Here is a 17,613-nt window from a genome sequence, read left to right as displayed (position 1 = left end):
AGTTTTCTTCCCCAATTTTTATTTCCCGCATTTTTCTTTTCCAGTTTCGTTTCTTTAAAAAAAAAACAAATCCCAATTATAATCCAAAAAATAAGCCACGCAGGGCGTACACACCTATACGCCCCGCATGCGCGTCATTTTTCTCGCATAAAAAGTTCAGAAACCTAAACACGCGGGGCGCCCCTCATACTGCGCCCCGCGTATTTGAGTCTCTGCCCAAAAATAGCATAAATCGTACCTTCTACGCGAGGCGCCCCCCCTGGGCACGCCTCGCGTAGAACCTGACCTTCAAGGGTCTTAATTTTAATTCCAATTTAATTTTTGTTTTTGTTTTCTTTTCTTTTGCGACGTCCTTGGAATAGACGTCATTTTAATAACGCGGAGGGCCGTGCAACCCCGCACTTTCAGTTTGTTTTGCACTAACAAAAACAAAAATAAAAATCAAACAAACATAAAAATAATTAAACTAATTTATCAATTCGTAAAAAATTTCCCGACACACTAACCTCCCTCGGAATTAATTTAAATGTTCAGTTATGTGTCCTTAAATGTAAATACCGTCGGAGCACAAAGGATCGGTTTTAGTAAGAAATTTTAGTCTTAATTTTGAAGTTGTAGAATTTATGTAAAGACTAGGTGATACTAAACAAAAAGCATTGAGTCCTAACCCACATGTCATCTCCATAATGAAACTTAAAAAGGCAATAAAAACGGGATGTTTGAAAGTTTAGCGAAGACTTGATAGTACACAATTTAAACCCGAATCTTTGTGAGGTATTTTTAAGCCTAAAGGAGTTCGTACGAGAACTCTAATTCTTTCACAATTTTTCAAGAGCTTTGACTTCACTCGACTCATAGAATTTGCATCCAATACCGGGTTAAGTACACTTATTTTTGGTAAAAAGGCAATAGATGATAAACCGAACCCACTTAGGTTAATTTTTCTTAATTTATTTTTCTCGTTTTCATTAAACATTAGGAAACCCCTTCGAGCCTATTAACCAACTTTTTTGTTAATACCCTTTTAACATTTAACCCTTTTTCCCCTTGTTCGAATACCGAAAAAATCAATTTGCACCCAAATCACTCGGAAAAAGTCACGGCCTTAACAAACGAGCACCATAAGCCTTCAAAATATTGTTTTTGTGCCTCTATCAAAACAAAGGATACGATAAAAATAAAAAGGCATTCTCAAGCTCTACCCGAGCAATTTTAAAGTATGTTTTGTAAAATTCGCCAAGGCCGAAATAAACAAAAACACGGTGCAATCACAAAACGGTATTTTTGAACTCGAGTTTCTTTAAACTAACCACTAAAGAAGCCACCCACATTACAACCCCCCTCCGGGTTCATTTTTAATGTTGCCTAACCATATTTTAGGAGGAAAAACCCGGATGAAAATGCAAATTCAACATGAGTAAGTGCAAAGAAGAGTGCTGAAACACCGACCCACCTAAAATTGAGCGTAAGAGCGAAATCCCTTGGTGAGGTACTATCGGGTTCTCAAAAGATAATCAACCCCCGTTAATATTGCCTATTAATCTTGATCATGGAGGTTTCAAACAAGTTTTGTACTCAATTGTTTGCGTATGTACTTACCGAAACCTTTGCATAAAACCATAACTTTGAAATCACGCACTTGGCAAAACCAACCTTCGGTTTGTTTCTTAATTTTCTCAATCCCTTGTCTTTCGATTTCTTTTACTTGAGGACAAGTAAAACTTTAAAGTCCGAGGAGGTTTGATAGGGGTATTTTACCCCTATCTTTTAGCGTGATTTACGGGTTGATTTTGGATAAAATAAATAAGTTTAATTACAAAAATAAAGCGTTTTGATAAAATAAAGAAATAAAAATAAACTTCGTACTTTCAGTTAATTTTCCGTATTTTTGACTAGTTTAGGAAATAAAAACGTCAAGCTAACTCGGCTCACAAGATTTGTATTTCAGGTACGAGCAAGGAGCAAAAATCTACTCAAATACGCGGGGCGTATCATCCTTTACGCGGGGCGTGAAACATAGTGTCAGCAATAATTGCCTTATCCGCTGACGCCATGTGGAATTGACTCAGCATACGTGGGGCGTATGACACATGTCGGAAATAATTGGCCTAATCCTGAAAGTCAGACTGCACTGTCTCCTTGAGTCAACTCTTCGCACGCGAGGCGTATCGCCATACACGCGAGGCGTACCGGGCAATTCCTCGATGATAAAAGCTCAGAGACTCATTTACGCGGGGCGTGCTTCAGCTACGCACGGCGTAAAAGCTCCAATTCAAGCAATAAAACTTCAGAGACTCAAACACGCGGGGCGTATTTCAGCTACGCAGGGCGTGCTTGAGACAACAAGACATGAAATTGGTCCACATGTAGGAGATTTCTGACGGAATGGGCACTTACGTGGGGCGTAGACCACCTTACGCGGGGCGTATCATGGGATTTCTGCACCAAATAATGTTGCTCCATACTTGTGCTTTGTGAAGTTACAACATTGCCCTTGCTTGATGTTTATAAATAGGAAGCTCTTGAATTCCATTTGATACCAGACCATACCAATTACACACTAGAGAGCAAAACTATACTCTTTTGATTATTGTAATTTAGATTCAGATTTTGTAGTTAAACTCTCCCCCTCGAGAGCTTGTTCGGTTGTTCCGGCGTTCCATCGAAGTTCAGTTCCACCACTCGTCACCAAGCTCGAGAGTTCCACCTCCACGACCTAGGAGACGGCTTTGAGTACGGTTAGCTAGTTCCAAGGGCGGATTCTCCCTTTTTACCTGCTAATTAGCTTGTACTCTTCCTATGTACTAGGCTTGGTTGTATTTCATCTATTCACTTTCCATATTTATAATTTATGATTCATAATCTCTATTTCCCTTTACGTGTTAATGTTTATTACTTGTTTTGATATTCATAATTGATTATTGTGTAGGAGAACGCGATTTCCGCCGCCATTCGGGCTATCCTTAGGGAGTTATATAGGTGTTGCCTTACCGGAAGTGACAAACCGGAAACCGTAGGAATTGACAAGCCACGGAACTTACGGGCCCTAGTTTCTAATTCCCCCGCATTAGACACACCTTGACTAGGAATCACGTAGTCTAAGTGCTTCACGGGTCGGTCCTATTACACTTAGTCATCTTTACAAGAGTAAATTATTATCCGTATACATTTAGAGTCGTTATTTATCGTGGTTATAACTTATCGTTATTCATCCTACTTCATAGGGTTTTAGCTACATAAATCTGTGTCGCCAATAGTTAGGGATAGTGTGTAGTTGCATCTTACTTTACCCCAAAGTAATCACCGCTTAAATAACATACGAAACCGAGTCGTCTAATACTTATAATTATAAATCCCGTGGATTCGATACCCGGTCTTAACCGGATTATTACTTGATACGACGGGGTACACTTGCCCCTAAGTAGTCGTAGTGTCTAGTGGAGTTAAAACATTTAAAAGATCACATCCATATTCATAGGACATTCACCGCAATACACATTTAGTCGTCATTAGAAAACTCTACCTAGATCCTGCGCCCCATCACCAGGCTTAGCTTTATTATAACCTTCAAGTGGCTCAAATTACAAATCCTTATCAATATGACCGTGTAGGTATGCATTGTTTATATCTGCCTAGTGTATATTCCAACCCTTAGCAGCAGCAACAACAATGAATAATCTCACAGTTGTCACTTTGGTAACTGGAGAAAAACAATTTGTATAATCTTCGCCATAGGTTTGAGTAAACCCTCTTTCCACAAGCCTAGCTTTATACCTCTCAATTGACCCATCTGAATTGTACTTAGTTCGATGCAACCATCTAGATGTAATAGGCTTCTTCCCTTCAGGCAACTCCGTTAAAATCCATGTTTCATTGAATCTTCTTCCTATTCACTAGACGAGCTTTCACATTTGATGATTGGAACTGGTTTTTTTTTCTGCTCCTCCTTTCAAAGATCTGAAGAACATATTAAAATACATAAAAAAATTATTAATATTCAAATAAAATAAAATACAAAATTTATCAAATTAACTAAGTTAATTTACCAAGCTTCATGAATATGCAGAATATTGGAAACATATTTAAGCAAATGTGGCAGCAAAGAATAACCATGCTGCCTAAACTAACATTCAACAAACGCAATAATATCGTTATGTGCTTTAAGGTGATGAGCATCATTGTGATAGACCTACTAAGCTTCGAACTCATTTGAAACTCATACTATACAATTTCTATTTAAAAGGTAACCCAATTTAAGACATTATCAAATCTATAACAAAAATATATAACCTATACATTAAATTTGAAAAGAATGGTGTATATTACATGTGAACAATTGAAAAGGCATCAAGAAGCAATTTCAAAACCTAAAATAAAGGCAACCAATTAGATGTAGTGTGATAAAAAGAGAGAGGGAGAAGGAAATCATAATCCGTTTAACTTGTCAAATGGAAGAGAAGCAATTTGTAGATGAAAACACCAAAGAAATTAAAAAGCACTTACTCAGCGGTTGAAGATAACGGGTGAAGGGAGTAGTTTATTATAAAGGGATAAACGAAAACTAAGAGACGACGCAAGTTTAAGAGAAATGAGGGAGAACGTGTAGTGCGGAGTTGGTTTTCTCAACGGTTACAAAATACAATAATAAATCAGTTTTAATTAATTAATCTATTAATCTATTAAAATTAAAGGAATACTCTACAAAGACGACATATCAGCAAAACGTCTAAAATTTAGCCAAATAAGCAACTTCATTATCCAACTAAACCCATTAAAAAAGACAAATCATGAATTGCCAGAAAATCCCATCAGGTTGACATCTTTGCCTTTTGTGAATTTAACTCTAAAGTCACTTGTTCCTTTGACATATCCCATCACTCTCTTGATAGCCTTGAGATGCAATTCACTTGCACGATGTATAAATCTGGACAAATACTTATATCATTTGAAATGTTAGGACGTTTTACTGTAAGATACGTGAACTAACCAACCAAACTTCTAAAGTATCAGTCATCAACTTTATCAGTACCCGTAAAGCGCCTACTTGAGAAGAATCACATTTCCTTATGTTCCTTTCTTCACAAAACCTTCAGGTTGTTTAACGTATATTTCTTTCTTCAAATGACCATTTAAAAAATGCTGATTTTACATCAAGCTGAAACACTCTCCAATTCATTTGAGCAGCTACAGCAAGCAAAAGCCTTATGGTATCTAGACAAGCAACTAGTGCAAAGGTATCTGAGTAGTCCACACCAAAACTCTAAGCATAGCCTTTCACTATAAGTCTTGCCTTGTGCTTATTGATAGAACCATCATCATTTAGCTTCATTCTGTACACCCATTTCACACCAACCAGCTTTCTAAATTGAGGCCTTTCCATTAGAATCCATGTCTTGTTTTTCTCTATCATGGACGACTACCCCTTCATTGCAACTATACATTTTTGCTTTCCATAATCAGCAGGTTCACACTTACACATTTCATAAAGTCACAGAACAGCTTAGTTCCTCGCATGGGGACATTATCTACCATTTCATTTTGCCAATCTTCTTCTTAATACTTCAAGCAAGAAACTTGAGTGTCAACTGACCCTTCTTCTCTGCTTCATCCCAATTCCAATCTTCATGTTCCATAAAGTGCACATCTCTCCTTATAACAGTTTTTTGGTTTGTGTCTGGAAAACTCTATAAGCTTTTGAGGCCAAGCTGTAGGCGATAAAGATTCCTGGATATGCTCTTTTGTCTAGCTTATCTTTCTTGTTCTATGGAATATGAGTGAAAAACAATCTTCTAAATTTTTTAAAGAAATTTATAGATGGTTTGTGACCATACCATGCCTCAAAGAGTGTCAATCCTTCACTACTCTTTTGAGAAGCCTGTTTTGAAAAAAAAAACAGCTTCTGCCCAAAATTGCTTTAGTAGATTCTTTTCATGAAGCATACACCATTTTGTTGCGATATATATATGGAGCAATTAATTGGTGTTGGATGCCTTCTTTCTCACTAAATCGGTTGAAGGCTTCACTAATGTACTCCTTGCCATTATCGGTTGAAGGTTTCACATGTGTACTCCAGAAGACTTGAGCCACTTTCGTCTTGTTCTTCAAAAAGAAAATCTAACACATACTGGTGAAATCAACAATAAATGAAGCATAATAAAGACTACCATTTAAGGAAGGTGTTCTTTGTGGGCCAGCAATGCCCGTATGTATTCCTGCAAGCCTCTTATGCCATATTTCAGGTGATGTTTTCTTTAATTGGGAATGTAGATTGCTCGCCCTCCAATGGATTTAGAGCAAAACTTTTCCCTTTCATTTTTATTCTGAAAATATCTTGACCATAAACTTTACAACATTTTTCAGTTAGTTGACCAACATTCAACAAGTTTTGTTGAATTCCAGGAACAAACAGAACATCAGGAATTAACTTTGTACCTAAACAACTTGTTATTGCAACTTCCCCCTTTCCTTTGATGGAAATATAATTACCATTATCGATTCTAACTTTGGTGACATTAGTTGGCTTTAAATCTTTGAAAAGTTCCGTATAATTGGTCATATGATTGGTGCAGCCAATGTAAATTAGCCAACTTTCACTTGATTCGCTGCCTACCAGACATGTAGCAACAAGCAATTTATCCTCCTCCGCTTGATCAATAATTTGTGCTTCTTCACCTTGCTGTTGATTTCTGTTTTTTGTACATATGATAGCTTCATGTCCCATCTGGTTGCATTTGACATTTAGTCTTTTCCAACATTTATAATGTGGATGTGACTTTCTGCCACAATGTTGGCAGGGAGGATTAGGTTCCTTCTTGCTTCCAACTTTTCTCCTATTGTTATAGGATGTTGATGAAAATTGATTATTGTCCATATTATATTAAAATATTAAAATCTTAATTTAGTTAAAAAAAAAGAAATTCATGAAAAACGAAAAAAGAAAGTCACAGTAATAATTGTGTTCTCATGCATTTAATGTCACAAATAATTGAACTTACATCACATGTGTATGTATGTAGGGAGAGTCAATTTTGGCTGAAAATTCAACATTGTATTTACACGTATTGAGCACCTATATAAATTGTAATAGGTTGAGTTTGATATGTAGTTTTTCATTTTTGAAGTTAATAAAAAATCCATTGAGTACAATTTCTTTTTTCCAAAGCCTATTATTTCTAGCAATATTGATTTTATGCACTTCGATTAATTAATTGCTTCCGCTAAATTAGTCGTAATACCTCCAACAAGTGGTATCAGAGCTTAGTCGGTCAAGCGGCTAAATCAAAAAATTTCTCTTTTCTCCAGCAAAAATATTATTTTCTCCATGGCAGTCACCAACTCAACACTCGTTGTTCCAATTTTCAACGGTGAAAATTATGATTTTTGGAGCATCAAATTCAGAATGATACTGCTTGCTTCGAATTTATGGGATATTGTAGAACAAGGAATTCCAAAAAATTCTCCATCAGTAGAAGCAGAACCAACTCTAAAATCAGCCAGCACCGCCAAGCCGGTTCCAAATCAGCAAAAGGAATTGACTCAGAAGGATGCAGATGCACTAGCAAAAATTCACAATGCTGTTGCAGACTCAATTTTTCCAAGAATCATGAATGCCACCACGGCTAAACAAGCTTGGGAAATATTGAGAGATGAATTTCAAGGGACTGCCAAAGTTCGCAACATCAAGCTCCAAACTCTTCGGAGAGATTTTGAGAACCTTAAAATGAAAGATAGCGAAGGTATCAAAATCTACTCGTCAAGAGTTAATGAAGTTGTGAACCAGCTACGAGCTTATGGAGAAGATATTAGTGATCAAAGAGTTATCCAAAAACTCTTGATTACACTGACTGAAAAATTTGATTCAGTCGTCAGTGTTATCGAATCCAATGATCTTTCCCAAACATCGGTCACCGAAGTACTAGGCACTCTACAAGCTCATGAAGAAAGAATTTCCAAACGAGCAGAAATTCATTCTGTAGATACCCATTTTTGTGCGGGCCAATTTTTAAGTTTTTAATAAATTTCACTCAAAATTTGAACAATTCATGAATTATCCAAAATATATGGTATTATCTCGAAAATAATTTATTGAGAAAAAATTGTGCTGTTAAAGACTGGTCACAGAGAAATCAAGAGATTTATGGCGACAGTATGGCAGTTCCGGAGGATTCTCCCTTACCAGACCCATACGAAGTCAGTTGCATCCAGAATGAACTGTTAGAGCTAAAAGAGATTATAACAGGAATGTCAGGGAAGGCAATTCGGAGGTTCTCCCTCCAGTATGGGTGGCTTACCTATTTGCCACTTATTCCGGTTCACTCATCATTAATCAGGGCCCTGGTCGATTTCTGGGATCCAAGCTATAAATGCTTCACCTTTGGGACTCATGACTTGACTCCTACATTAGAAGAATACCATAAGCTCCTCAACATCCCACTGAAGGATGAAAATAGGTTATATGAATAGAATAAGAGTGAGAATCCGAGAAGGCAACTGGCTAATCTGATCGGTGTGCAGGTTAAAGATTTGGGAGACTTGGTGGTCGGTAATGATTTCAATGTGGCTAGAATGCTGTAATTTTCCCGAGCAAACCTAAACTGCGATAAAGGCTCCAGAATGCTGGCTTTGCTTATATATGGCCTCGTCCTTTTTCCGAAACGGCTAGGAAAAATTGATCCTAAGGTGGTCGTCTTCTTTTCCAAAGTTGTTCAGAACACAGTCCTTGGAGTAAATCCTGTCATTGGGATATTGGCCGGAACAATCAGGTCTTTAGATAGTTGTCGGATATTCGGGGGCAGATTCGAGGGGTGCGTGCAACTCTTGTGCGTATGGATGTTAGGGCACATTCGATGCCCTGAGCACTTCAGATTCCCAGATATAAAATACGAAAAGAGTTATGACCTCCTCAGGAATCACATCGCGTGTTATGGGAACGCAGAATGGCCCAGGACCGGACAGCCCAAGAGGAGTTGGGTGAGATTCTTCTTGAGGACCCAAGAGAGGGATATAAAATGGCAAGCCCCGTGGGGGAATGACAGAGATACCATCTTCAGATGTGGTACATACTTGTGGGTACCACTCTTGGGACCCTGGGGAGGAGTTGGCTACGCCCCATGTATGGTAAGAAGACAGTTCGGTTCCAAGCAATTCGTACCAGCGACTGCTAACCTTAGGCGATCAGGGTTCGCATACGAAGATGACTATGCTCAGAATAATATCAAGGCCATGGCCCAAGCTTGGAAGAAGGTGGCCACAATCAGGAATGTCCTTAACAGTTCAGTTAGCATTGAGTACAAAAACTGGGTCCGAACTCGGGATAAGAAGTTTGTATTTAATCCCCCAAGGATGGTCTTGGAGGAAGTATCACCAGAAAGGGCGGTAGAGACAGAAGAACGGCCTGCCAAAATACCTCGGGATAGAGAAATAGATCGTCTACGGAAGAAGGTGGATGATTTAGAAGAAGCCAATCAGCTAATAAGAGAAGAAAGGGACCGTGAATTACAGGCATATGACACCAGCATCCACAAATTACGATCATTATGCCAACACAAACAAGAACAGTTAGAGAAGATGGGGGGAGAATTGCAATGCCAACAGGAGGCAATATCAGTGGCTGAGGGACACGTGTCGAATGCTGTAAGGACCTTACGCCAATCAGCTGTAAGAGCAGGGGATCTGGCCCAAAATCTTACTAACGAAAGAGCAAACTTTGTTGCACTAGATGCTCAAGGAGAAGAGCTAGCAAGGTACCTCGACGAGCTCATCAGTGAATTGAGCCATTATGGAAGATACACCTGAAGGATAAGAGAGGGGTTAAATATCTTTGTTTATATGTTGTTTTGATGCTTTTCATGAACGATGTAATGAACGTGTTTTGTTTAAATAAAATTATAAGTTATCACCACGCCTTATCTACCTTTTGATTTTCTTTTTCATATTACAAGATCACAGCATTTAATAATAAAAATGATATATTCACAGATCTTTTAAAAGCACCTACTCGATTCGCGAAACGTTTTGCTGGCTCATTACTACCAAACTCGATCGAGAACAATGGCAGAGCAGTTGCGGGAAGAGCTGAATCAAGTGAAAGAGCAATTGGCTGGAATCGAAGATTTGAAGGAACAGATGGCTACCCTAATGACACTTTGGAAAGGGAAATTTAAGAATAGTGACGACGCGGAAACTTCAAGTCCTGGGTCACCGAAGGGGGCAAAAAATGGCAAAAAGGAGGAAAAGCCTCAACCTAAAACCGCCGATAAGCCAAAAGTGGAAGTAGAGGTACCAGACTTTGATGAGGATAAGGCCGAGAAGGAACGGATAAACATGATAGAAGAACGATTAAGGAATGTGGAAGGAAGTTACGATGTGGTGGATGCTAGGGCCCTTTGCTTGGTCCCTGATGTTATAATTCCGTACAAGTTCCGCATCCCGGATTTTGAGAAGTTCTCAGGCCTGACAAGTCCAAAAGACCACTTAACCATGTATTGCCAGAAAATGTCGTCATACATTAGTAATGACAAGCTGCTGATGCATATATTCCAAGAAAGTTTGCAAGGGACTGCTATGAGCTGGTACATGCAACTAGAAAAGACATCAATCCGGAGATGGAGTGACCTAGCTGATGCTTTCATTAGACAATACAGGCACAACATGGACTTGGCCCCAACACAGGAAGACTTGAGGAACACTGAAAAGAGAAAGGATCAAACTTTCAGAGAATATGCACAAGCTTGGAGGGACAAGGCTTCTCAAGTAAAGCCGACCCTGACTGAAAAAGAAATGATTGGAATCTTCTTGGAAACCCTCAAGGCGCCTTTCTATGGCGCCCTCATTGCACATAGCGCGACAAGGTTTTCGGATTTTGTCATAACAGGGGAAAGAATAGAGGTGGCTTATCGAAATGGAAAACTAAAGTCAACATTTCAGGATGAGTCAGGAGTCAGAAGAAGCGGGAATAACAGAATCAAGAAGGAGGAAGAGAATCATATGGTAGACTTTATTCAAGAAGTAAAAACTTACAGCCCTGCACTGCCTCAAGAAAGTTATGTGGCAAATGTGCCCCAATGAAATGATTTCAGGGGAAGACGACAATTTGAACCTATCGATCCGATACCGATCACATATGCAGAATTGTTCCCTCAATTACTGAAGAGCAATCTGATAGTGGTCTCCCCTCTAGAGGCCCTAAAGGACCCTTATCCGAAGTGGTATAGGCCAGAGCATAGATGTGAATATCATGCAGGATCTCCCGGGCATAACATTGAAAACTGCATAACCTTTAAGAGGAAGGTGCAAGCGCTTGTAAAAGCAGGGTGGTTGAAATTTAATGAGACCAGTCGGAAGCCAGACGTGAAAACTAATCCCCTTCCAAATCATGGAGGTAGTACCGGCGCTAATGCAGTCATTAGTGATGACTGGTGTGAATACAAGACCCAAATGGGCAAGGTGTACATGCCAATGGAACAGGTTTACCAAGCAATGTGCCAGGTCGGACTGATTAAAGAAGGATCAAAGAATGGTAATTGTCTGTATCATGAGGGGGATGTTGAACACTCAATCCAAAAGTGCAACCAGTTCAGGGACAAAGTCCAAGAGTACATGGACTCGGGAATCATGGTGTTTGGGAAACGAGTCAGCAGGGATTCGTCGGTGAATATGATGCAAGGAGATGAGGCAACAGAGCCATACCCATTAGTAATAGAATGGACACCAAAGGAACCGAAAAAGGGGGAAGACTTTGTGACACCTTTTGCGAGGTTAGACATCCAAACTCCGCGCCCTTTCCCTTACAACGATGACAGGGCGGTGCCATGGGTATACGGGAACATTGTTACAACTCAAACATGCAACAATGCATAAATCAGGGAGGAGATCACTGGTGTGTCTGGAATGACCAGAAGTGGGTGTTGTTTTTCTTCCGAGGAGATTGCAAGAAAACGCCAAAAGGAAGTTGATAGACGAAGGAAGGGCAAGGCAAAGGAAGGTGAAAGCCCTTCGGAGGAAGAACTTGAGATTCCCCCCGTTAGAAACTCAGTAACTGATCAGGATGCACTAGAGTTTCTAAGAATAGTCAAACAAAGCGAATACAAAGTGATTGAGCAGCTAAACAAGATATCTGCTCGAATCTCTTTACTATCTCTAATCCTAACTTCAGAATCACACCGAGCGGCGCTACTCAGGGTGTTAAATCGGGCTTACGTTTGCCATGACATCTCGGTGGAAAATATGAGCAATATTGTGGGTAATGTGGTGGCGTCCAACTATCTAACCTTCACCGATGATGAGCTACCAAGTGAAGGAACTGGACACACTAAGGCCTTGCACATAACAGTAAAATGCAAAGAGTTTTCAGTGGCCAAGGTGCTGATTGATAATGGGTCCTCTCTAAATATCATGCCGAAAACAACATTGGCAAAGCTACCAGTTGACGGCTCGTATGTACGCCCAAGCCGTTTGTTTGTGAGGGCATTTGATGGGACTAGAAGAGAAGTAATTGGCGATGTAGAATTGCCCATCCAGATAGGGCCGACAGTGTTCAATGTGGTTTTTCAAGTCATGGACATATACCCCGCTTATAGCATGCTGCTAGGAAGGCCTTGGATCCACTCCGCGGGAGCAGTACCTTCATCTCTGCATCAGAAGATAAAGTTCATTGTAAACGACCAGTTGATAGAAGTATTTGGAGAGGAGGACATGCTCGTCAGTCAATGTTCATCATTCCCTTTCATAGAGGAGGTGGAAAACGCGATTGAAAGCGCATACCAGGTGTTTGAAATGGCAAATGCAATATACACGGGGAAAGGGTTATGTTCCCTTGTCCCAAAACACTCACCAACTGCTCTGATGGTGGCCAGAGAGATGATCCGAGGACATGGTTTGGACAAAAGCACGACCCATTATGTGGAAGAGTTCAGTATAGACAGTAACCGCTTCCGACAAGGGTTGGGGTACAAGCTGAAGCCGGAAGATAAGGCGAGGATTCATGCACTGATGAGGGAAAAGCGTTTGGCGAGCCTAGAGGGTAGGCCGATAAGGGACCTTCCGATGAGCATCCCCTATATTGGCTATACTTTCAAAAATGGACAAAGTCAGCCAGCCCCAATTGCAGCGATCGTCGAAGAAAAAGATAATGGGGGCACAAACTGGGTCTCTGTCAGTGGGTAGGAGTTGCGAAATTGGAAAGCATTTGAATTCCCAACCCTTGTGTAATAAACTTGTGATATGTTCTTTAAATTATGCCTAATATTTAGAGAACTAATGAATGTTTTGGGGCGTTGTTTTCAAATAAAGTTTAAGTAATAAATATGCACTTTCTATCCACATCTTTTATCCTTTTCACGCCACGCTGTTCCTTTTCATTCCTTTTCATTCCTTGTCTTTTCATCTTAATAATTGTAGCGTTCCCCCTTATTTTCCTCCCATTTTGCTCAGGGACGACTGCGAATTTGATATGATTGCTAATCATGAATCTATGCATAATTTTGACTTTCCGGTATATGAGGTTGACTCCGACGAAGAGATTGAAGAAGAGGTGCCTAAGGAGATTGAGGAAATTCTAGAAAGACAAAAGGCAAGCATGGAACCTCAGGATGAACCCTTAGAAACTGTCAATCTAGGCACAGAAGAAAAGCCATAAGAAACAAAGATAAATGGCTCGTTGGGCGCTGAAATCAAAAGAAGGCTAATATCATTGTTAAAAGAATACAAGGATGTGTTTGCTTGGTCCTATAAAGACATGCCTGGCCTTAACACAGATATCGTGGTGCACAAACTCCCACTCAAACCAAATTCAAAACCTGTGAAGCAAAAATCAAGAAGGATGAGGCCGGATACTCTCCAAAAGATCAGAGAAGAAGTGAAAAAGCAGTTTGATGCAGGTTTCCTGGAAGTTTCTGATTATTCAGAATGGGTAGCCAACATCGTCCCAGTGCCAAAGAAGGACGGAAAAGTGAGAATGTGCGTGGATTACCGGGACCTAAATCGGGCAAGTCCTAAGGATAACTTCCCTCTCCCTCATATAGATGTGCTGGTGGATAACACTGCTGAATACTTTATGCTGTCATTGATGGATGGTTTCTCGGGATACAACCAGATTTTGATGGACACCCTAGACCGTACCAAAACCACTTTTATCACCTATTGGGGGACCTTTTGTTACAAGGTGATGCCTTTCGGACTTAAGAATGCAGGTGCCACTTACCAAAGAGCAATGGTGACATTATTCCATGATATGATGCACAAGGAGATGGAGATCTATATGGATGACATGGTGGTCAAATCTAAAAAGGAGGTGGATCATGTGGAAGTACTAAGAAAAGTCTTCCAAAGGTTGAGAAAATACAACATCCGACTCAACCCAGCCAAATGCGCCTTTGGGGTCACGTCGGGAAAATTATTAGGATTCATTGTCAGCCAGAGGGGAATCGAAGTGGATCCTACCAAGATCAAGGCAATCATGGAAATGTCGCCTCCCACCACAGAAAAAGGGGCCAGAGGATTCTTGGGGCGACTTAACTTCATAGCCCGCTTCATTGCCCAAATGACTACGACTTGTGAGCCAATCTTCAAGTTGCTGAAGAAGAACCCTCCAGGAGAATGGGATCAAGAGTGTCAACACGCTTTTGATAAAATCAAAGAGTATTTGCGGAATCCTCCCGTGCTACACCCCCCAAACGCGGAAAGGTCGTTTTTGCTATACTTAACGGTGCATGAAAGGTCCATGGGGGCATTCTTAGCACAAAATGATGAGTATGGTGTAAAAGAACGTGCAATTTACTATGTCAGTAAAAAATTCACAGACTGTGAGACTAGATATTCCCAGATCGAAAAGACTTGTACCGCTCTGGTATGGGCCGCTCACAGACTAAGGCACTACATGTTGAGCAATACCACACATTTAATATCATTAATGGATCCGATAAAATTCATCTTTGAAAAGTCGGCCCTGACAGGAAAAATAGCAAGATGGCAGGTGCTATTAGCCGAATATGACATTGTGTACGTCTCCCAAAAGGCAGTCAAAGGATCGGCTATATCGCACTTCTTGGCTGAAAATTCGGTGGCGCATGATGTACCTTTAGATGTTCCCCTTTCGGATGAAGAAATATTCCTAATCGAGGATTCTGATCGCTGGGTCATGAGATTTGACGGGGCGTCAAATGCCTTGGGTCACGGGATAGGAGTGGTGTTGACATCCCCAGAAGGAAAGCATTTCCCTATAACTGCAAGGTTATGTTTCCAATGCACAAATAACATAACTGAATATGAAGCATGTGCTCCGGGAATCAAGGCAGCCCTAGAAATGAACATCAAGAAGCTAAGGGTTTACGGAGATTCAACCCTGGTTTTCAATCAATTAAACGGAGAGTGGGAGACCCGGGATGCTAAATTGATCCCGTGTCAGGAATACATCTTAGAAATTATTGAGGGATTCCACGACATCAAGTTCGAGCATGTTTCCAGATCAGAAAATCAAATGGCGGATGCTCTGGCGACCTTAGCCTCCACATTCAAACTGGAAAAGTGTATAGAGATACCAACCATTGAAATAGAGTTGCGGGAATCACAAGCATATTGTGGCCACGTGGAGCAAGAACCTGATGGGAAGCCTTGGTACGATGACATCAAGAATTATATTCGGTTCAGAACGTATCCAGTGGGGGCATCAGATTTAGATGAAAGAACCATAAGACGATTAGCAATGGGTTTCTTCCTCAGTGGAGATGTGCTCTACAAAAGGAGCTATGACACGACTTTGATCAGATGCATTGATCATGTCCAAAGCAAACGCCTAATCAAGGAAGTTCATGACGGGTTCTGCGGGACCCACCTAGGGGGGCACGCCTTATCTAGGAAAATTCTGAGAATGGGATACTACTGGTTGAGTATGGAATCAGACTGCATCAAATATGTGCAAAAGTGCTATAAGTGTCAGGTTTATGCCGATAATTTGAACGCACCAACGTCTCCGTTGCACGTAATGGTCTCTCCGTGGCCGTTCTCGATGTGGGGGTTAGATGTAATCGGGGCCATTGAGCCCAAAGCATCGAATGGGCATCGATTCATCCTGGTGGCCATTGACTACTTCACCAAGTGGGTAGAGGCAGCCTCCTATGCTAATGTGACCTCAACGGTAGTGAAAAAGTTTATTAAAAATAACATTATCTGCCGATACGGGCTACCAGAGAGAATAATCACGGATAATGCCAAGAATTTCAACAATAAAGCCATAGAGGAGCTATGCGCCCAATTCAAAATCAAGCATCACAACTCGACCCCGTATCGACCAAAGATGAATGGGGCGGTAGAGGCTGCCAATAAAAACATCAAGAAGATAGTGCAGAAGATGGCTCTAACATACAAAGACTGGCATGAAATGTTACCATTTGCACTCCATGGGTACAGAACCACAATGAGAACTTCCGTAGGGGCTACTCCGTACTCTCTAGTTTACGGAATGGAAGCAGTCATACCGATAGAGGTAGAAATCCCTTCACTAAGAATCATGTTAGAATCTGATATCGAAGAATCAGAGTGGATTCAAAAGAGATACGACCAATTGAACTTCATTGAAGAAAAGAGACTGGTTGCAATTTGCCACGGGCAGTTATACCAAAGGAGGCTCATCAAGTCGTATGGTAAGAAAATGAGAGCTAGAAGCTTCCAGGAAGGCGACCTGGTCTTGAAAAAGATCACCTTTGGATACCAAGACCCCCGGGGAAAGTGGGCCCCAAAGTATGAAGGACTTTATGTTGTCAAGAAAACATTCTCAGGAGGAGCACTGATCCTTGTTGACATGGAAGGGGAAGAGATACCGAATCCAATAAACTCAGATGCCGTTAGGAGATATTATGCATAGTTCACGATTAACTTGAATGTCAAAATTGTATGTCTTCCTCTAAACGAACAAGAGTGATTGTTGATCTTTTGTTCCCTATCAAGCCATTCTGTATATAAACAAAAAAGTTCGTACTATGTTTCTCTAGCTCAAAAAAAAAAAAATCCATCGTTTCATCAACGTGCATATTTATTAAAAAAAAACTTTATTGAAAAATCAACGCAGTGAAATAAAGAGTAAAAAAAATAAGGAGAAAAAAGGGGGCCACATCAGACTGTTACGCAACAGGCTCGAAACCCAAGAAATGGGATGAAAGGAGGCAAGAAAAGGTGGGAAAGAAGAAATAAAAAAATGAATAAAAATGAAAGAAAATAAAAAAAGGGGATACCGTGTGAGATTGTCCCATGTCAGGCTCGGACCCTAAGAGGAGAAAGAAAAATAAAGAAGAAAAGAAAATATGCACACATGTGAATAATAGAGAGAAGGGTAGCAGAAAAATAATAATAATGAAATAAGGGAAAAATGCTCTTGAAATGATACTCCGGCAGGGGAGAAGCTCTCAATCAGTTCTAGAACGTAGAAGAAAAATCGCACTCTGCCATTGCCACCTTCAAAGCTCATGTTGGTGATGTGACCAAACAAACAATTCTGCCATCGAAAAGTGCTTAAAAAGAATAATAAAAAGGGGAAAGAATAAAAAAGGGGAGAGGAAATTTTTTTTTTTGAAATAAGCATTCGCGCACCATCCATAGAGCATCAACATACATCTTCCACTG

At 40.3% G+C, this 17,613-nt stretch overlaps 1 pseudogene; it reads left to right on the top strand.

Moving 5' to 3' along the window:
- The first annotated feature begins 10,050 nt into the window (after window positions 1-10,050).
- Window positions 10,051-16,858, top strand: LOC136218134 (uncharacterized; annotated as a pseudogene).
- Window positions 16,859-17,613: the final 755 nt, after the last annotated feature.

Source organism: Euphorbia lathyris, chromosome 1 (assembly GCF_963576675.1).
Source record: "Euphorbia lathyris chromosome 1, ddEupLath1.1, whole genome shotgun sequence".
Lineage (NCBI taxonomy): Eukaryota > Viridiplantae > Streptophyta > Magnoliopsida > Malpighiales > Euphorbiaceae > Euphorbia > Euphorbia lathyris.
The sequence above is the reverse complement of the archived record's forward strand: the minus strand, read 5'-3'. Positions and strand labels throughout refer to the sequence as shown.